The 21781-nt window shown below is 39.5% G+C and overlaps 1 protein-coding gene and 1 long non-coding RNA gene across 2 annotated transcripts in view; one reads left to right on the forward strand and one right to left on the reverse strand.

The window, feature by feature from the left end:
- The window catches only part of KCTD9 (potassium channel tetramerization domain containing 9), an 83138-nt gene that overhangs the window by 27502 nt on the left and 33855 nt on the right, over positions 1 to 21781 (reverse strand). The window lies entirely within an intron of this gene.
- Positions 3801 to 15550, forward strand: LOC122431811. The gene is made up of 3 exons (XR_006266635.1): positions 3801 to 3812; positions 10789 to 10798; positions 15365 to 15550. It is a non-coding gene; the product is annotated as an uncharacterized LOC122431811 (long non-coding RNA).

Genomic DNA, 21781 nt, shown 5'->3' on the forward strand with positions numbered 1-21781 from the left:
TAACCACTATTATTCAACACAGTTTTGAAAGTCCTAGCTATGGCAATCAGAGAAGAAAGAGAAGTAAAAGGAATCCAGATTGGAAAGGAAGAAGAAAAATTCACTATTTGCAGATGACATTGATACTGTACATGAAAAACTCTAAAGATACTACCACAAATTTACTAGAGCTAATCAGTGAATTTATTAAAATCACAGGATAAAAAAATCAATACACAGCAATCACTTGAATTCCTATATATGAGCAACAAAAAATCAGAAAGAGAAATTAAGGAATTAAACATATTTACCACTGCAACAATAATAAAATATCTAGGAATAAACCTACCTAAGGAGACAAAAATTGGATTAAAGATTTACTGAGCACGGCCCCACCCATCAGAACAAGAACCAGTTACCCCCTCAGTCTCTCCCATCAGGAAACCTCCATAAGCCTCTTAGCCTTCTCCATCAGCGGGCAGAGAGACTGAAAACCACAGTCACAGAAAACTAACCAAACTGATCACATGGACCACAGCCCTGTCTAATGCAATGAAACTATGAGCCATGCCATATAGGGCTACCCAAGATGGACAGGTCATGGTGTAGAGATCTGAAAAGATGTGGTCCACTGGAGAAGGGAGTGGTGAACCACTTCAGTATTCTTGCCTTGAGAACCTCATGAACAGTATGAAAAGGCAAAAAGATAGGACACTGAAAGATGAACTCCCCAGGTCAGTAGATGCCCAATATGCTACTGGAGATCATGGAGAAACAACTTCAGAAAGAATGAAGAGATGGAGCCAAAGCAAAAACAACACCCAGTTGTGGATGGGACTGGTGACAGAAGCAAAGTCCAAAGCTATAAAGAGCAATATTGCGTAGGAACCTGGAGTGTTACGTCCACGAATCAAGGCAAATTGGAAGTGTTCAAACAGGAGATGGCAAGAGTGAACGTCAACATTTTAGGAATCAGTGAACTAAAATGGACTGGAATGGGTAAATTTAACTCAGATGATCATTATATCTACTACTGTGGGCAGGAATCCCTTAGAAGAAATGGAGTAGGCATCATAGTCAACAGAGTCTGAAATGCAGTACTTGGATGCAATCTCAAAAGAAACAAGGCAAACCGTTCAATATCATGGTAATCCAAATCTATGCCCCAACCAGTAATGCTGACGTTGAATGGTTCTATGAAGACCTACAAGACCTTCTAGAACTAACACCCAAAAAAGATGTCCTTTTCATTATAGGGGGCTGGAAAGCAAAAGCAGGAAGTCAAGAGATACCTGGAGTAACAGGCAAATTTGGCATAGGAGTACAGAATGAAGTAGGTCAAAGGCTAATAGAGTTCTGCCAAGAGAATGCACTGGTCATAGCAAACACCCTCTTCCAACAACACAAGAGAAGACTCTACACATGGACATCACCAGATGGTCAACTCCGAAATCAGATTGATTATATTCTTTGCAGCCAAAGGTGGAGAAGCTCTATACAGTCAGCAAAAACAAGACCCAGAGCTGACTGTGGCTCAGATCATGAACTGCTTATTGCCAAATTCAGACTGAAATTGAAGAAAGTGGGGAAAACCACTAGACCATTCAGGTATGACCTAAATCAAATCCCTTACGACTATACAGTGGAAGTGAGAAATAGATTCAAGGGACTAGATCTGACAGACAGAGTGCCTGATGAACTATGGACGAAGGTTTGTGACACTGAATAGGGGATAGGAATCAAGACCAACCCTAAGAAAAACAAATGCAAAAAAGCAAAATGGCTGTCTGAGGAGGCCTTACAAATAGCTGTGAAAGGAAGGGAAGCAAAAAGCAAAGGAGAAAAGGAAAGATATACCCATTTGAATGCAGAGTTCCAAAGAATGGCAAGGAGAGATAAGAAAGCCTTCCTCAGTGATCAGTGCAAAGAAACAGAGGAAAACAATCAAATGGGAAAGACTAGAGATCTCTTCAAGAAAATTAGAGATAGCAAGGGAACTTTTCATGCAAAGATGGGCACAATAAAGGACAGAAATGGTATGGACCTAACAGAAGCAGAAGATTAGTATTGAGAAGAGGTGGCAAGAATACACAGAACTGTACAAAAAAGATCTTCATGACCCAGATAATCATGATGGTGTGATCACTCACCTAGAGCCAGACATCCTGGAATGTGAAGTCAAATGCGTCTTAGGAAGCATCACTACGAACAAAGCTAGCGGAGGTGATGGAATTCCAGTTGAGCTATTTCAAATCCTAAAAGATGCTGTGAAAGTGCTTCACTCAATATGCCAGCAAATCTGGAAAACTCAGCAGTGGCCATAGGACTGAAAAAGGTTAAGTTTTCATTCCAATCCCAAACAAAGGCAATGCCAAAGAATGCTCAAACTACTGCACAATTGCACTCATCTCACATGCTAGCAAAGTAATGCTCAAAATTTTCCAAGCCAGGCTTCAACAGTATGTGAACTGTGAACTTCCAGATGTTCAAGTTGGATTTAGAGAAGGCAGAGGAACAAGAGATCAAATCACCAACATCCGTTGGATCATCGAAAAAGCAAGAGAGTTCCAGAAAAACATCTATTTCTACTTCATTGACTATGCCAAAGCCTTTGACTGTGTGGATCACAATAAACTGGAAAATTCTGAAAGAGATGGGAATACCAGACCACCTGATCTGCCTCTTGAGAAATCTGTATGAAGGTCAGGAAGCAAAAGTTAGAACTGGACATGGAACAATGGACTGGTTCAAAATTGGGAAAGGAGTACATCAAGGTTATATATTGTCACCTTGCTTATTTAACTTAGATGCAGAGTACATCATGTGAAAGTCAGGCTGGACGAAGCACAAGCTGGAATCAAGATTGCTGTGAGAAACATCAATAATATCAGATATGACACCACCCTTAAGGCAGAAAGTGAAGAAGAACTAAAGAGCCTCTTGATGAAAGTGAAAGAGCAGAGTGAAAAAGTTGGCTTAAAACTCTACATTCAGAAAACTAAGATCATGGCATCTGGTCCTATCACTTCATGGCAAATAGATGGGGAAACAATGGAAACAGTGACAGACTATTTTGGGGGGCTCCAAATCACTGCAGATGGTGATTGCAGCCATGAAATTAAAAGACGCTTACTCCTTGGAAGGAAAGTTATGACCAACCTAGATAGCATATTAAAAAGCAGAGACATTACTTTACCAACAAAGTCCATCTAGCCAAAGCTATGGTTTTTCCAGTAGTCATGTATGGATGTGAGAGTTGGACTATAAAGAAAGCTGAGCGCTGAAGAATTGATGCTTTTGAACTGTGGTGTTGAAGACTCTTGAGAGTCCCTTGAACTACAAGGAGATCCAACCAGTCCATCCTAAAGGAAATTAGTCCAGAATATTCACTGGAAGGACTGATACTGAAGCTGAAACTCCAATATTGGCCCCCTGATGTGAAGAACTGACTCATTTGCAAAGATCCTGATGCTGGGAAAGACTGTAGGCAGGAGGAGAAGGGGACGACAGAGGATGAAATGGTTGGATGGCATCACTGACTCAGTGGACATGAGTTTGGGTATACTCTGGGCGTTGGTGATGGACAGGGAGGCCTGGTGTGCTGCAGTCCATGGGGTCACAAGGAGTTAGACACAAGTGAGCAACTGAACTGAACGAGACAAAAGAGTTATACAGAATACTTATACAGAAAAGTATAAGACACTGATGAAAAAAATCAAAGATGGCATAAACAGATGTAGAGATATCCCATGATCCTGGATTGGTAGAATCAATACTGTGAAAATTACTATACTAGAAGATGCAATCTACAGATTCAATGCTGCTGCTGCTAAGTCGCTTCAGTCATGTCTGATTCTGTACGACCCCATAGACGGCAGCCCACCAGGCTCCCCCGTCCCTGGGATTCTCCAGGCAATTACACCAGAGTGGGTTGCCCATTCCTTCTCCAATGCATGAAAGTGAAAAGTGACAGTGAAGCTGCTCAGTTGTGTCCAACCCTTAATGACCCCCCATGGACCGTAGCCCACCAGGCTCCTCTGTCCATGGGATTTTCCAGGCAAGAGTACTGGAGTGGGGTGCCAATGCCTTCTCCGAGAGTCAATGCAATCTCTATCAAATTATGAATGGCATTTTTCACAGAACTAAAACAAAAAATTTCACAGTTCTTATAGAAACATGAAAGACCCTGAACAGCCAAAGCAATTCTGTGTAAGAAGAATGGAGTGGAGCAGTCACCTTACCTGATTCAGACCCACTACAAACTATAGTGTCAGAGAGCGTAGTACTGACCCAAAACAGAAACACAGACAAAGGGAACAAGACAGAAAGCCCAGGGGTAAACCCACCCGTGACTGACACCTTATCTTTGACAAAGGAGGAAGTATATACAATGGGCAAAGTCTCTTCAATAAGTGGTACTGGGACAACTGAACTAACTACTGTAAAAGAATCAGATTGGAACACTTCCTAACACCACACACAAAGATCAATTCAAATGGATTAATGGATTAAAGACCTAAATATAAGACCAGATACTATAAAACTATTGGAGGAAAACACAGGCAGAACACTGTATGACATAACTCATCCCAAGATCCTTTATGATCCACCTCCTAGAATAAGAAAAATAAAGACAAAAATGAACAAGTGGGACCTAATTAAACTTAAAAGTTTTTGCACAGCAAGGAGAACTATAAATAAGGTAAAAAGACAACCCTAAGAGTGGGAGAAAATAGCAAATTAAGCAAGTGACAAAGGCTTAAATCTCCAAAATATGCAACAGCTCATACATCTCAATGTATACATATTGATGTATGTATTACATCTAGATACAAAAATACAACTCAACTTTCAATATTGTAAAGCAATTATCCTTCAATTAAAAATAAATAAATTTTTTAAAAGATAGTGTTCTAGTTTCATTCTTTTGCAAGTGGTTGACCAGTTTTCCCAGCACCACTTGTTAAAGAGGTTGTCTTTTTTCCATTGTATATCCTTGCCTCCTTTGTCAAAGATAAGGTGTCCATAGGTTCGTGGATTTATCTTTGGGCTTTCTATTCTGTTCCATTGATCTATATTTCTGTCTTTGTGCCAGTACCATACTGTCTTGATGACTGTGGCTTTGTAGTAGAGTCTGAAGTCAGGCAGGTTGATTCCTCCAGTTCCATTCTTCTTTCTCAAGATTACTTTGGCTATTCGAGGTTTTTTGTATTTCCATACAAATTGTGAAATTATTTGTTCTAGTTCTGTGAAAAATACCGTTGGTAGCTTGATAGGGATTGCATTGAATCTATAGATTGCTTTGGGTAGAATAGCCATTTTGACAATATTGATTCTTCCAATCCATGAACACGGTATGTTTCTCCATCTGTTTGTGTCCTCTTTGATTTCTTTCATCAGTGTTTTATAGTTTTCTATGTATAGGTCTTTTGTTTCTTTAGGTAGATATACTCCTAAGTATTTTATTCTTTTTGTTGCAATGGTGAATGGTATTGTTTCCCTTAATTTCTCTTTCTGTTTTTTCATTGTTAGTGTATAGGAATGCAAGGGATTTCTGTGTGTTAATTTTATATCCTGCAACTTTACTATATTCATGATTAGCTCTAGTAATTTTCTGGTAGAGTCTTTAGGGTTTTCTATGTAGAGGATCATGTCATCTGCAAACAGCGAGAGTTTCACTTCTTCTTTTCCTATCTGGATTCCTTTTACTTCTTTTTCTGCTCTGATTGCTGTGGCCAAAACTTCCAACACTATGTTGAACAGTAGTGGTTGGAGAGTGGGCACCCTTGTCTTGTTCCTGATTTCAGGGGAAATGCTTCAATTTTTCACCATTGAGGGTGATGCTTGCTGTGGGTTTGTCATATATAGCTTATTATATGTTGAGGTATGTTCCTTCTATTCCTGCTTTTTGGAGAGTTTTAATCATAAATGGAGTGTTGAATTTGTCAAAGGCTTTCTCTGCATCTATTGAGATAATCATATGGTTTTTATCTTTCAATTTGTTAATGGTGGTGTATTACATTGATTGATTTGCAGATATTAAAGAATCCTTGCATTCCTGGGATAAAGCCCACTTGGTCATGGTGTATGATTTTTTTAATATGTTGTTGGATTCTGTTTGCTAGAATTTTGTTAAGGATTTTTGCATCTATGTTCATCAGTGATATTGGCCTGTAGTTTTCTTTTTTTGTGGCATCTTTGTCTGGTTTTGGAATTAGGGTGATGGTGGCCTCATAGAATGAGTTTGGAAGTTTACCTTCTCTGCAATTTTCTGGAAGAGTTTGAGTAAGATAGGTGTTAGCTCTTCTCTAAATTTTTGGTAGAATTCAGCTGTGAAGCCATCTGGTCCTGGGCTTTTGTTTGCTGGGAGATTTTTGATTACAGTTTTCGATTTCCTTGCCTGTGATGGGTCTGTTAAGATCTTCTATTTCTTCCTGGTTCAGTTTTGGAAAGTTATACTTTTCTAAGAATTTGTCCATTTCATCCAAGTTGTCCATTTTATTGGCATAGAGCTGCTGGTAGTAGTCTCTTATGATCCTTTGTATTTCAGTGTTGTCTGTTGTGATCTCTCCATTTTCATTTCTAATTTTGTTAATTTGGTTCTTCTCTCTTTGTTTCTTAATGAGTCTTGCTAATGGTTTGTCAATTTTGTTTATTTTTTCAAAAAACCAGATTCAAGAGGCATCAAGAGCAAAAATAAAGCATGATGTCTCTACAGAAATGATGCAGGGCACAAGGGAGTGGCAAGATATATTTAAGGTCCTAAAAGGGAAAAATCTGCAACCTAGGATATGCTACCAATCAAGACTTTATTTACAATAGAAGGCAGAATAAAGAATTTCTCAGACAAGCAAAAACTAAAAAAACATATCAATACTAACTGGAAAGGGCCCTGATGTTGGGAAAGATTGAGGGCAAGAAGTGAAGGGGGTGATAGGATGAGATGATTGGATGGCACCAGTGACTCAATGGATGAGTTTGAGCAAGCTCCAGGACATAATGAAGGACAGGGAAAAGCTGTTGTGCTGTAGTTCATGGGGCCAAAAAGAGTCAGACATGAATTAGTGAATAAACAACAAGAAGAACAAAACGTATCCTAAAAGAAATATTGCAAGGTCTTCTATAAATAGAAGGGAAGCAAGAATATGCAATCAAGAAAAAAAATCACAATTGGAAATTAAATCACTTACCAAATTTTTTAAAAATGATGATAACTATGAGGAATAGCAAATAAATGTGAAGATGTACAGGAAGAAATCAAAATCATAAATGTGGGAGAAGTTGAGTAAGAAAATGTAGTTTTTTTGTGGAATGTGTTTATGATTATATGACAATCAGTCTAAAGGAAGTACATATAAGGGGTTAACATACTTGAAAAACAGAGTAGCCACAAATCAAAAACATGTAATAGAGGCACACAAACCAAAAAGGACAGAAGTATAATGCAAAAGAAATCAAACTATAGAAGGAAAAACAAGAAGGAAAAGATCAAAGAAGAAATACAAAAATCAACTGGAAATGGTAATAAATACATATCTATCAATAATTACCCTAAAAGTCAACAGACTAAACGCTCCAATCAAAAAATATGGAGTAGCAGATTAGATTAAAAACACAAGAGCCTACAACAGGCTGCCAATGAGAGACTCACTTTAGGGCAAAGGATATATATAGACTGAATGTGAGGGGAAGCAAACGAAAATGACAAAGTGGGGGTTACAAAACTTGCATCAGACAAAATAGACTTTAAAACAAAGGCCAAAGGTAAACAACAACAATATGTAATGACAAAAGGATCAATACAAAAAGAAGGTATTACACTCATCAACATATATACACCCAATTTATGAGATCTAAAATACATAAAATAAATAGTAAGAGACATAAAGGGAGAAATTGATAGGAAATTTAGTAACAGTCAGAGACACTGACATCCCACTCATATCAATGGATAGCTGTTCTGGATAGAAAATAAGGCAACAGAGATCATACATGATACAACAGAACAGTTAGACTTAATTTGTACTTTCAAGACATTATATCCAAAAAACGTAGAATACACATTCAAATGCACATGGAACATTCTCTAGGATTGACCACAGACTAGCATGAAAATAATCCTCAACAAATTTCAGTTCAGTTGCTCAGTCGTGTCCGCCTCTCTGTGACCCCATGAATCGCAGCACGCCAGGCCTCTCTGTCCATCACCAACTCCCAGAGTCTACTCAAACACATGTCCATAGAGTCAGTGACGCCATCCAGCCATCTCATCCTCTGTCATCCCCTTCTCCTCCTGCCCCCAATCCCTCCCAGCATCAGCGTCTTTTCCAATGAGTCAACTCTTCACATGAGGTGGCCAAAGTATTGGAGTTTCAGCTTCAGCATCAGTCCTTCCAATGAACACCCAGGACTGATCTCCTTTAGGATGGACTGGTGGGATCTCCTTGCAGTCCAACGGACTCTCAAGAGTCTTCTCCAACACCACAGTTCAAAAGCATCAATTTTTCTGCCCTCAGCTTTCTTCACAGTCCAACTCTCACATCGATACATGACCATTGGAAAAACCATAGCCTTGACCAGATGGACCTTTGTTGGCAAAGTAATGTCTCTGCTTTTTAATATGTTATCTATGTTGGTCATAACTTTCCCTCCAAGGAGTAAGCGTCTTTTAATTTCTTGGCTGCAGTCACCATCTGCAGTGATTTTGGAGCTCCCCAAAATAAAGTCTGACACTGTTTCCACTGTCTCCCCATCTATTTCCCATGAGGTGATGGGACCAAATGCCATGATCTTAGTTTTCTGAATGTTAAGCTTTAAGTCAACATTTTTACTCTCCTCTTTCACTTTCATCAAGAGACTTTTTAGTTCTTCTTCACTTTCTGCCATAAGGGTGATGTCATCTGCATATCTGAGGTTATTAATATTTCTACCGGCAATCTTGATTCCAGCTTGTGCTTCCTCCAGCCCAGCGTTTCTCATGATGTACTCTGCATATAAGTTAAATAAGCAGGGTGACAATACACAGCCTTGACATACTCCTTTTTCTATTTGCAACCAGTCTGTTGTTCCCTGTCTAGTTCTAACTATTGCTTCCTGACTTGCATAAAGGTTTCTCAAGAGGCAGGTCAGGTGGTCTGGTATTTCCATCTCTTTCAGAATTTTCCACAGTTTATTGTGATCCACAGAGTCAAAGGCTTTGGCATAGACAATAAAGCAGAAATAGAGGATGGAAATTATTTGAAGAATCTTTCCTGACCACAGTAAGATGAATGTAGAAATCAACCACAGAACAAAAATGAGAAAAAAAATGAATACATGGCGACTAAACAACATTGTTAAAAAAAACAGTGGTTCAAGGATGAAATCAAAGAAGGAATTATAAAATATGAGACAAATGACAATGAAAACACAACTATAGAAAATCTATGGGATACCGCAAAAGCAGTTCTTAGCAAAATGAGCCTTCCTCAAAAAACAAGAGAAATCTCAAATAAATACCATATAAAAGAATTAGAAAAAGAGGGAACAAACAATACTTAAAAGTCAGCAGAAGGAAGGAAATAAAGATCAGGCTGTTGTTATTGCTGTTGTTTAGCCAGCATGTTGTGTCCGACTTTTTCGAGGCCCCAGGGACTATAGCCCAGCAGGATGCTCTGTCCATGGGGTTTCCCAGGCAAAAATATTGTCATTTCCATCTCCAGGGAATCCTCCTGACCCAGTGACTGAACTCACATCTCCTGCACTGGCAGGCGGATTCATCTGGGAAGCCCAAGGATCAGACAGGAAATAAAACAGAAATGATAAAAAGCAATAAAAAAATATCAATAAAACCAAGAATTAGTTTTTTTAAAGGGTACAGAAAATTTACAAATTACTGGCCAGGTTCATAAGAAAGAAGAGAGAGGACCGAAATGAAAAAGGAGAAATAACAACTGATATGTTAAAAAGTTTAAAAATCCTAAGAGAATACTATAAATCATCAGGGAATACTACATGCCAACAAACTGGACAAACCAGAAGAAATGGACACGTTTCTAGAAAGTATAGCCTATGAAAACTGAATTTAAAAAATAGACCAATTTGAACACACTGATCACTACAAGCAAAATAGAATCTGTGAAAAACAACAACAACAAAATCCTACAAAGGTCCAGGACCAGGTGGCTTCACAGTCAGAACTGACCAAACATGCAAAGAAGAACTTACACTGACCCTTCTTAAACTCATCCTAAAGACTGAAAAGGAGGGCACACCCTCAAAAACATTCTATGGAGCCACCAGTACCAAAATAAGAAAAAAAGACACCACCAGTAAAGAAAATTTAGGCCAATATATTTGATAATTTAGATGAAAAAAATTCTCACCGAAACATTATCAAACCGAATCCAAAGACATGTACAAAAGACCATATACCATGACCAAGCTGGATTCATCCTAGGGTCACAGGAATGGCCCAACATCTGCAAATCAATCTACATCAAATAAAAGACAAGACTAAAACTACACAGTCATCTCAACAGATAAAGAAAAACCATTTGATAAAATTCATCTCCCATTCATGATAAAACATTCTCCACCAAATTAAGTATACAGGGAACATATATCAACCTAATAAATGCTATTTATAAGAAACTCAGAGCCAATATAATATTCAATGGTGAAAAGCTGAAAGCCTTTATTTTACACTAAAAACTGTATTCAGACAAGGTTGCCCACTCTTACCACTTTTATTCAACATAGTATGGGAAGTCTTAGCCACAGCAATCATATAAGAGAAAGAAATAACAGGTATCCAAATTGGAAGGGAAGAGGTGAAGCTGTCATTATATTCGGATGAAATGATAACATATATGTGCATCTGCATGCTAAGTTGCTTCAGTCGTATGTGACTCTTTGTGACCTTATGGACTGGAGCCCGCCAGGCTCCTCTGTCCATGGGGATTTTCTAGGCAATACTGGAGTAGGTTGCCATGCACTCATCCAAGCAATCTTCCTGACCCAGGGATCAAACTTGCATCTCATGCAGCTCCTGTATTGCAGTTGGATTTTTATCACTGAGCCACTAAGGAACCCTTATACTATATATAGAAAACCCTAAGGATTCCACAGAAAAACTACTAGCAATGATAAATGAATTCAGCAAGGTAGCAGGATACAAAATTAGCATATAGAAATTGGTTGTACTTCTTTACACTAACAATGAAGTATCAAAAAGTGAATGTAAAAATAATTCATTTTAAAATTGCCTGAAATAAAATACTTAGAAATAAATCTCAGCAGGGACATAAAAGACTTAAACGGTGATTAATAAAGGAAACTGAGTGTGGTGATTTGAAGAGATGAAAGATGTCACATTATCACAGAAAGAATTAATACTGTGAAAATGGCCATGCTGCCCAAAACAAGCTACAGATTTAATGCAATCCCTATCAAATTACGTAAGAGAACTTTTACAGAATTAGAAAAAAAAAATCCTAAAATTCATATGGAACCATAAAAGGCGCAGAATTGCCAAAGCAATACTGAAGAAAAAGAACAATGCAGGCAGCATAACTCTCCCAGATTTCACGTAATACTCAAAGCTACAGTAATCAAAACAGCTTGGGATTGGAACAAAAACAGATATATAAATCAACGGGGCAGAGTTCCAGAGAAAAGCAGGGAGAGATAATAAGTCGTTCTTCAATGAACAATGCAAAGAAGTAGAAGAGAACAATAGAATCAGAAAGATTAGAGATCTCCTGAAGAAAACTGGGAATACCAAGGGAACATTTCATGCAAGGATGGCCACAATAAAGGACACCACTCTAATAGCACCTAATAAACCACGCTAATGGCAGAAAGTGAAGAGGAACTAAAGAGACTCTTGATGATGGTGAATGACGAAAGTGAAAAAGTTAGCTTAAAAATCAAGCTAACTTTTTCACTTTCTTCATATATGGAATTTAGAAAGATGGTAATGATAACCCTATATGCAAAACAGAAAAAGAGACACAGATGTACAGAAAAGACTTTTGGACTCTGTGGGAGAAGGCGAGGGTGGGATGTTTTGACAGAACAGCATCGAAACATGTATATTATCAAGGGTGAAACAGATCACCAGCCCAGGTTGGATGCATGAGACAAGTGCTCAGGGCTGGTGCACTGGGAAGACCCAGAGGGATGGGGTGGGGAGGAAGGTGAGAGGGGGGATCGGATGGGGAATACATGTAAATCCATGGCTGATTCATGTCAATGTATGGCAAAAACCACTACAATATTGTAATTAGCCTCCAACTAATAAAAATAAATGGAAAAAAAAAATCAATATTGAAAAAACTAAGATCACTGCATCTGTTCCCATCAACTTCATGGCAAATAGATGAGAAAAAAACAGAAACAATGACAGACTTTATTTTCTTGTACCCCAAAATCATTGTGGATGGCGGCTGCAAGCCATGAAATTAAAAGACACTTGCTCCTTGGAAGAAAGTGAAAGTGAAGTCACTCAGTCGCATCTGACTCTTTGCAACTCCATGGAATGGAGCCTATGAGGCTCCTCCATCCATGGAATTTTCCCGGCAAGAGTACTGGAGTGGGTTGCCATTTCCTTGGAAGAAAAGCTATGACAAACCTAGACAATGTATTAAAAAGCAGAGACATCGCTTTGCCCACAAAAGTCCATTTAGTCAAAGCTATGGCTTTTTTATTAGTCATGTATGGATGTGAGAGCTGGACCATAAAGGTGACTGAGCATTGAAGAATTGATGCTTCCAGACTGTGGTGCTGGAGAAGACTCTTGAGAGTCTCTTGGACAGCAAGATCAAACCAGTCAATCCTAAAGGAAATAAATCAACCCTGAATACTTATTGGAAGGACTGATGCTCCAATACTTTGGCCACCTGATGCTAAGAGCCAACTTTCCTGATGCTAGGAAAGATTGAGGGCAGAAGAAGGGGGCAACAGTGGATGATATGGCTGGATGGCATCACCAATTCAATGGACATGAGTTTGAGCAAACTCCGGGAACTGGTCAAAGACAGGGAAGCCTGGCTTGCTATAGTCCATGGGACTGCAAAGAGTCAGAAAGAACTTAGTGGCTGAATAACAACAGGACTGGAGGTGAGTGCAGTGGCCAGGATACAGCAGAACACAGAAAGACCCGCACAGATGGTCCTCGGCACCATGCTCTGCTCCCCTAAATACGAGTCTGCTGGTGTGGGCAGTGGTTGAGTGATGAAACTTGAGCTTCAAGGACAGACCCAGGAGAGGGCGCAGGTTGGCTGCATGGAGATAGCCTGAAGGGGCTGAAGCATGGTACAGGCTGAAATTGGGGTATGCGGAAGAATTTCAGGCCTGCCATAGAAGGGAAGCCTTTCTTAAAGAGTAAGGAAGCGAGGGTCGGGCCAGTCATAGGAGTTTCTTCCTCTCTGTGCTTTCAGCTGACTTGGCGCTACCTCTAGTAGCTCTGCGGGCATGCCAGTGGACTGCCTAGAGGTACAGGCGGGGCTGAAATCTGAGCCCTCTCCCCGCAGCTGGGGAGATTTACATCACGGTCGCCAGCTTCATCAACTCAGCACCTACATAACATCCAAGTGGACAGCAGGTACTCCCATGGCTGGGATGGGGCTGGCCTTGGCAGCTATGGGCTTTGTGGGCACATGCATGTGGAGGCGGGACCAGAGTATGAACTGTTTCCACACTCCTATGGTGCCTCCCAGGGGCACAACCACAGCAGTCCTCACACCTCACTTCAGTGGATCTTTGCTGGCAGATCTGCTCTGTGGCTCTGTGAGCACACTGCCTAAGAGACGCCAGCACTGACCGCCTGCATTCGCACAGTGGAGGTGGGACAGAGGGCAATGCCAACAACCGTGTCTTTTGTGAGGCTGCACAACAGCGACAGGTTATTATACCACAGAACACACTCCCCAGTGGACAGCTCCAGCAGAGCAATACTAGGTGGTTCCCTTCCCCAGCAGTGCTTCAGTATCACCACCTTGCACTGCAGCTCAGAAACAGATCTGAAGGCTTCCACTCCAACAAGTAGGGAGGAGACCCCACCCGAGAGAGCTGTGAAACCGCAAAGAGGAGGCCCCCCGGACATCCTGTGCAGGCTTTAGTCACCACACCAGTGACAGCCCCTTATCAAGGGGACACGGTAAGCACTGACTGAGGAGACAGGCAGCAGGCTTTCATGTGAAAAACAGTCCTCACAGCAAAAACGTTAAACCCACGCAAGGTACGCAGGGATGCTCGCACATGATAATAGCCCCCAAAGCCACAGTAGAGACCTGTTTCTCCTAAACTCGTAGAGCAAGACAAATACAGATAAATGCAGATGCAGAGTAACCACTCCAATTAGAAGATCAAGAAGATGCCCTGAAAGAACAAACAAATGAAACAGGCTCTTCAGTCTAACAGACACTGAGTTCAACAAGGACATAAGGAAAACACTGAAGGCGTTAAGAAAGGCTACCAATACAAATGCAGATGGCTATAAAAGGGAACTAGAAAAAATAAAGAAGAGCCAAGGAAAATTAGAAAACTCATTGCTGAAATGAAAGCTGAGCTAAAAGCAATGAGCAGCAGGTTGAATAATAAAGAAGAACAAATAAATGATCTGCAAGATAGTGTAATGCAAATCCCCCAATCAGAAGAGCAAAAAGAAAGGCAAATTTTAAAAAAATGAAAGCAATTTAAGAGACCTATGGATTCTATAAAGCATACCAATCTACACCTAATAGACATTCAAAATGGAACAGAATGATAAAAGGGGATAAAAATTTATTTGAAGAAATTATAGCTGAAAATTTCCCAAAGCAAAAGAAGGAAACAGATATTCAGGTATGGGAAGTGCAGAGGATCCCAAACAACATGAACCCAAACAGATCACACAGAGAGAAATATTTTAACCCAGAAATATGGAATATAGAAAGATAGTACTGATGAACCTATCTGAAGGGCAGCAATAGACATGCAGGCACAGAGAACAGACTTACGGACACTGGTGGTGTGGACAGGAAAGAGAGGGTGAGACAAATGTAGAGAGTAGCACAGTAGCGTATATACATCACCATATGTAAAACAGCCGATGGAAATGTGCTGCATGAATCAGGGAACTCAAGCTGAGGCTCTGTAACAACCTAGAAGGGTGGGAAAGGGTGGGAGAGATGGGAGGGAGGCTCAAGAGGAGAGGACAATGGGTACCTATGGGTGATTCACGTTGACGTATGGCAGAAACCAAAGGAATATAAGTAAAGCAATTATCCTTCAATTAAAAATAAATTTTAAAAAAAGTTAAAGAGAAGATTCTGAAGGCAGCAAGGGAAAAACAAAGCGCTAATTATAAGGGAAGCTGTGTAAGCTTATCAACTGGTTTCTCTTCAGAAATGTTGTAGGACAGGAGGGAGTGGCAAGATATAGTCAAAATCCTAAAAGGAAAAAGCTGCAAACTGGGGCACTTTAACTAGAAAGATTATCATTTAGAATAGAAGGCAGGATAAAGAATTTCTCAGACAAGCAAAAGTTAAAATAATATATCAATACTAATTGGAAAAGACCCTGATGCTGGGAAAGATTGAGGGCAAGAAGAGAAGGGGGCGACACAGTTTGAGACAGTTGGATGGCATCACCAACTCAATGGACATGAGTCTGAGCAAATCCGAGAGATAGTGAAGGACAGGGAAGCCTGGCTTTCCTGCAGTTCATGGGGTTTGCAAATAGTCAGATATGACTTAGTGACTCAACAACAACAAAATGTATCCTAAAAGAAATACTGAATGGTCTTCTATAAATAGAAGGGAAGCAAGAATATACAGGAAAGAAAAAAAATCATTATTGGAAATTACTTACCAAATTTTGTGAAAGTGCTGATAACCACAAAGGATAGCAAAATGATAAACATGAAGATGTACAAAGTTAAAGTGAGGTCGCTCAGTTGTGTCCGACTCTTTGCGACCCCATGGACTGTAGCCTATCAGGCTCCTCCATCCATGGGATTTTCCAGGCAAGAATACTGGAGTGGGTTGCCATTTCCTTCTCCAGGAGAAGATGTACAAGAGAACATAAAAATCAAAATGTGGAGAGGTAAGTAAGAAAATGTAATTTTTTTTTTTGGAATGTATTTGAGATTATATGACAATCATTCTAAAGGAAGTACATGTAAGGGGTTAACACACTTAAAAAAGAGTAACCACAAATCAAAAACGTATAATAGATGCACACAGACCAAAAAGAAGTGAACAGACGCATACTGCAAAAAGAAAATCATCAAACCACAACAGGAAAAGTGAAAAGGAAAAGAAATATAAAAATCAACTGGTACATATACACCATGGAATATTACTCAGCGGATTAAAAAGAATTCATTTGAATCAGTTCTAATGAGATAGATGAAACTGGAGCCCATTATACAGAGTGAAGTAAGCCAGAAAGATAAAGACCATTACAGTATACTAACACATATATATGGAATTTAGAAAGATGGTAATGATAACCCTATATGCGAAACAGAAAGACACAGATGTACAGAACAGACTTTTGGACTCTGTGGGAGAAGGCGAGGGTGGGATGTTTTGAGAGAACAGCATCGAAACATGTATATTATCTAGGGTGAAACAGATCACCAGCCCAGGCTGGATGCATGAGACAAGTGCTCAGGCCTGGTGCACTGGGAAGACCCAGAGGAATCGGGTAGAGAGGGAGGTGGGAGGGGGGATCGGGATGGGGAATACATGTAAATCCATGGCTGATTCATGTCAATGTATGACAAAAACCACTACAATATTGTAAGGTAATTAGCCTCCAACTAATAAAAATAAATGGAAAAAAAAATCAACTGGGAAAGAAGGTCTAAGATAGTAATAAATATATATTTATCAATAATCATCCTAAACATCAACAGATGTTGCTCCAATCAAATGCTCCAATCAAAAAACAGAGTGGCAGATTGGATTAAAAAAAGAAAAGCCTACAATAGGCTGCCTACAAGATACTCTCATTAGGGCGAAGGACAAATATAGATTGAATGTGAGGGAAAGAAAATGGAAATGACAAGAAAGTGGGAGTTACAATGCTCTTATTAGACAAAACAGACTTTAAAAGAAAGCCATAGGCAAAGATAAAGAAGGACAATATATAATGACAAAAGAATTAATACAGAAAGGAGATAATATACTTGTCAACACATATGCACCCAATTTAGGAGAACTAAAATACATAAAACAAATAACAAACATAAAGGGAGAAACCGATAGGAATATAATAATAGTAGGAGATATTAACATCATACTCACATCAACAGACACTCATTCTGGACACAAAATGAATAAGGCGACAGAGGGTCTTACATGATATGATCGAACAGTTAGACTTGACATTTTTAAGTTTTCAAGACACTGACATTTTGTCTAGAAAACTCAGAATACACATTCTATCAAATGCATATGGAATATTCTCCAGGATTGATAACATACGAGGGCAAAAATAATCTTCAACAAATTTAAGAGGATAGAAATTATTTCAAGCATCTTTTCTGACACGTTGACATGAAAGTAGAAATCAACCACAGAAAAAGAAATGAGAAAAAACCAATTACATGGAGACTAAAGAACATGTTATTAGAAAGCCTATAGTTCAATGACAAAATCAAAGAGGGAGTTAAAAAATATGAGAAAAATGACAATGAAAACACAGCTATAAATCTACAGGATGCAGCAAAAGCAGTTCTTAATAAAACAAGCCTTCCTCAAAAAACAAGACAAACCTCAAACACCCCGTAAAAGAATTAGAAGGAGAGGAACAAACAATACCTAAAGTCAGCAGAAAGAAGGAAACAATAAAGATCAAACTGTTGTCCCTGTTGCTGCCCTGTATGCACTAAGCGGAGTCCAGCTCTTTGCAACCCCAGGAACTGTAGCCCACCAGGCTGCTCCATCCATGGAATTTCCCAGGCAAGAATATGGGAGTGGGTTTCCATTTCCTTCTCCAGGGAATCTTCCCAACCCAGTGAGTGAACCCAAGTCTCCTGCATTGGCAGGCGGAGTCTTTACACTGAGTCACCTGGGAAGCCCAAAGATCAGACAGGAAATAAAATAAAATAACGATTAAAAACAGCACTAGAAAAAAAAAAATCAAACCAAGAACTGGTTCCTTAAAAGGATAAACAAAATCGACAAATCTCTGGCCAAACTCACAGAAAGAGTCCTAAATGAAACAAAATAATAAACAAAAAAGGAGAAATAACAGTGGATACTGTACTAATTAAAAAAACCTAGGAGAATACTATGAGCCACAAAAGAATACTATATGCCAACAAATTGGACAATGGATAAGAAATGGACAGGTTTCTAGAAATGTGAAGACTACCAAAACTGAATTTAAATGATAATTTGAACAGATTGACCACTACAAATGAAGTAGAATCTGTAACTTAAAAAAAAAAAAAACAAACCCGACAGAGGTCCAGGACCAGATGGTTCGTTGTCAAAATTGACCAAACATCAAAGGAGACCTTATACTGATCCTTCTTAAACTCATCCTAAAGACTTGAGGAAACACTTTCAAAGACTTTCTGTGAAGCCACCATCACCTGAATATCAAAACTAGAAAAAAGGCACTACCAGAAAAGAACATTATAGGCCAATATATTTAATAAAATATCTCCCTGAAATATAAGCAAACAGAATCCAAAAACATATTAAAAAGATCACACACTATGACCAACTTGGATTCATCCCAGGGTCACAGGAATGGCTCAACATATGCAAATCAATCAGTGTGACACATGACATCAAAAAAAGAAAAGACAAAAACTACATGGTCATCTCAATAGATGCAGAAAACACATCTGATAAAATTCAACAGGCATTCACGATTAAAAAAAAAAAAAATCTCTCACCAAACTGAGTAAACAGGGAATATATATCAACATAATAAATGCTATTTATGACAACAGTTATAAATAGTATCAGTTGAGTCGCTCAGTCATGTCCGACTCTTTGCGACCCCATGAATCGCACAGCACGCCAGGCTTCCCTGTCCATCACCAACTCCTGAAGTCTACTCAAACTCATGCCCATCGAGTTGGTGATGCCATCCAGCCATCTCATCCTCTGTCATCCCCTTCTCCTCCTGCCCCCAATCCCTCCCAGCATCAGCGTCTTTTCCAATGAGTCAACTCTTCTCATGAGGTGGCCAAAGTATTGGAGTTTCAGCTTCAGTATCAGTTCTTCCAATGAACACCCAGGACTGATCTCCTTTAGGATGGACTGGTTGGATCTCCTTGCAGTCCAATGGACTCTCAGGAGTCTTCTCCAATACCACAGTTCAAAAGCATCAATTTTTCGGCACTCAGCTTTCTTCACAGTCCCAACTCTCACATACATACATGACCACCAGAAAAACCATAGCCTTGACTAGACAGACCTTTGTTGGCAAAGTAATGTCTCTGCTTTTTAATATGCTATCTAGGTTGGTCATAACGTTCCTTTCAAGGAGTAAGCGTCTTTTAATTTCATGGTTGCAGTCACCATCTGCAGTGATTTTGGAGCCCAAAAAAGTAGTCTGACACTGCTTCCACTGTTTCCCCATCTATTTCCCATGAGGTGATGGGACCAGATGCCGTGATCTTAGTTTTCTGAATGTTAAGCTTTAAGCCAACTTTTTCACTCTTCTCTTTCACCTTCATCAAGAGGCTTTTTAGTTCCTCTTCACTTTCTGCCATAAGGGTGGTGTCATCTGCATATCTGAGGTTATTGATATTTCTCCCGGCAATCTTGATTCCAGCTTGTGCTTCATCCAGCCCAGCGTTTCTCATGATGTACTCTGCATATAAGTTAAATAAGCAGGGTGACAATACACAGCCTTGTTGTACTCCTTTTCCTATTTGGAACCAGTCTGTTGTTCCATGTCCAGTTCTAACTGTTGCTTCCTGACCTGCATACAGGTTTCTCAAGAGGCAGGTCAGCTGGTCTGGTATTCCCATCTCTTTCAGAATTTTCCACAGTTTATTGTGATCCACAGAGTCAAAGGCTTTGACATAGTCAATAAAGCAGAAATAGATGTTTTTCTGGAACTCTCCTGCTTTTTCGATGATCCAACGGATGTTGGCAATTTGATCTCTGGTTCCTCTGCCTTTTCTAAAACTAGCTTGAACATCTGGAAGTTCATGGTTGATGTGTTGCTGAAGCCTGGCTTGGAGAATTTTGAGCATTACTTTACTAGCGTGTGAGATGAGTGCAATTGTGCAGTAGTTTGAGCATTCTTTGGGATTGCCTTTCTTTGGGATTGGAATGAAAACTGACATTTTCCAGTCCTGTGGCCACTGCTGAGTTTTTTCAAATTTGCTGACATATTGAGTGCAGAACTTTCACAGCATCATCTTTCAGGATTTGAAATACCGCCACTGGAATTCCATCACCTCCACTAGCTTTGTTCATAGTGATGCTTCCTAAGGCCCACTTGACTTCACATTCCAGGATGTCTGGCTCTAGGTAAGTGATCACACCATTGTGATTATCTGGGTCATGAAGATCTTTTTTGTACAGTTCTTCTGTGTATTCTTGCATAAATAGTATAATACTCAACTATGAAAAGGTGAACAAGCCCTTCCACTAAAATCTGGAATAAAACAAGGTTGCCAATTCTTACCACTTGTATTCAACATAGCATAGGAAGTCCCAGTTGACAGCAAACACACAAGAAAAAGAAATAAAAGGTATCCAAATTGGAAAGAAAGAGGTAAAACTGTCATTATATTTAGATGAAATGACACAATAGATGTGCCTGCGTGGTAAGACACTTCAATCCTGTTTGTCTCTTTGCGACCCAAAGGACTGTAGCTCCTGTGTCCATGGGACTTCCTAGGCAAGAACACTAGAGTGGGTAGCCATGTCCTCCTCTAGGAGATCTTCGCCACCCAGGGATCAAACCCACATTTCCTGCAGCTCCTGCACTGCAGGTGGATTCTTTACTGCTGAGTCACTGGGGAAGTCCTGATACTATATATAGAAAACCCTAAAGATTCCATGGAAAAGCCACTAGAACTGATAAAATGAATTCAGCAAGGTAGTAGGATACAAATTAACATACAGAAATGGGTTGCACATCTTTACATTCACAAAAAGTGAATGTAAAAAGAAATCCCTTTTAAAATGCCTGAAACAAAATAAAATACTTAAGAATAAATATGAACAGGAGGTAAAAGACTGATTTCATGATTCATATATGAAACTGATGGTGATTCAAAGATCAACAAGATCACCAAGATATCAAAATCTCATGGACTACAAGAATTAATATTATTAAAATGGCCACACTGCCCAAAGCAATCCAGAGATTTATTGTTCAGTTCAGTCACTCAGTTGTGTCCAACTCTTTGTGACCCCATGAACTGCAGCACATCAGACCTCCCTGTCCATCACCAACTCCCAGAGTCTACCCAAACCCATGTCCATTGAATTGGTGATGCCATCCAACCATCTTATCCTCTGTCGTCCCCTTCTCCTCCTGCCCTCAATCTTTCCCAGCATCAGGATCTTTTCAGATGAGTCAGCTCTTCACATTCGGTGGCCAAAGTATTGGAGTTTCAGCTTCAACATCAGTCCTTCCAATGAACACCAAGGACTGATCTGCTTTAGGATGGACTGGTTGGTGTGGTCCCAATCAAATTACCCACAAGATTTTTCACAGAACTAGAAAAAAAAAGTCCTAAAATTTATATGGAACCATAAAAGACCCAGAATTGCCAAAGGAATACTGAAGAAAAAAAGCAATGCAGCAGGCTTAACTGTCCCAGACTTCAGATAATACTCAAAGCTAC

The sequence above is a fragment of the Cervus canadensis genome, chromosome 30 (assembly GCF_019320065.1).
Source record: "Cervus canadensis isolate Bull #8, Minnesota chromosome 30, ASM1932006v1, whole genome shotgun sequence".
Classification (NCBI taxonomy): Eukaryota; Metazoa; Chordata; class Mammalia; order Artiodactyla; family Cervidae; genus Cervus; species Cervus canadensis.